Source organism: Penaeus monodon, chromosome 31 (assembly GCF_015228065.2).
Source record: "Penaeus monodon isolate SGIC_2016 chromosome 31, NSTDA_Pmon_1, whole genome shotgun sequence".
In the NCBI taxonomy this organism is placed as follows: domain Eukaryota; kingdom Metazoa; phylum Arthropoda; class Malacostraca; order Decapoda; family Penaeidae; genus Penaeus; species Penaeus monodon.
In genome coordinates this window covers 17,214,032-17,215,204 of record NC_051416.1, presented here as the reverse complement: position 1 = coordinate 17,215,204, position 1,173 = coordinate 17,214,032, and positions in this window count along the sequence as shown.

The window sequence follows — 1,173 nt, the reverse complement described above, 5'->3', positions numbered from 1 at the left end:
GTCGTGTGGGGTATATAACAAAAAAATCTTGTATCAGGATTCTTTAGACCTTACAAAAATTTTTTGGGTTAGGTAGCCTAGCAAAATAGATGTTCTTTACCCGTGAAAAATGTGCGGGATACGTCCATACGAAAAGTTTAGCCGAGGTAGAAAATCGCTGCACAGGTGATTGTATGTTAAAATGTTTAAAGGGGGGTTTATAGACCATGTAAGTCTAGACTGCTTTTAGCGCGCTGCGTGACGGTGAAGACAAAGGTTGGGCCGCCATACTCGTCTTCTTCAATGTCTTTCTCTTTGCTCTTTACTCGGGTAGTTTTCTTTAAGAATCCTTTCCTATTCCTCTCTCAAAATAAATTACAAAATTTTTTGGCAAAGGGCTTATTAAGGCACGGGTTTTTAAATGGTATTTTTTTCATTAATGTTGTGGTGCTCCCAGCTGTTTTTTTAGGGGCGGACAGGAAAGGAAAAGAAGGAAACTGGGGGGACGTTTTTCAAGCAGCTTCCCCCTTCCCGATGCGAAGGCCAGATATAAAGGGGGAGGGGGGTTTTCATCCTGGCCGATACGACGCATGAAACACCACCCCCGGGGCGTGTTGCTACATTTTCTGCCCGGGGGATTTCCCATGAGACCTTAGGGAAAAAAGGCGGCAGGACAGATTTCAAAGGTGATGTATGCCTTCCGTCCTCAATTGCTACTTTTTATGTGTACTTTTTTGGGAGTTTGCCTTCTCTTTCCCGTGTTCCGCTCTGCTTTTGCCATCTATTACTTTTCCTTCAAAATTTTTTGGGTCTTATTTTTTTTCCGTTCTTTCATTATCTTTTTTAACGCTTCCTCTGCAATGTTACGGAATTTTTTAAAAAGATCAGTATGTGTTTTGAATATATGTACGATGCTTTTCATAATACAAAAGTCAGTAAATTTAAATAAAAACTATTGGTTTTCAGTTATACTACTTCGAGAAAATGCGAAAAATTTAATTTAAACCCCAATTATCCTTTAGTAATGCTTTGACTACCCTGCTTTAGTTTTTTGCACTTTTTAAAAAAACTTTTAAATTTTAATTAATTTAGCAATTTCTAGCACGCCAGGCCAAAGCAGATCCCTAAGCAACACCCCTTGCATTTTCGTCAGCCCGGGGTCAGCTGCATTACGACCGATTAAGGATAAAATAA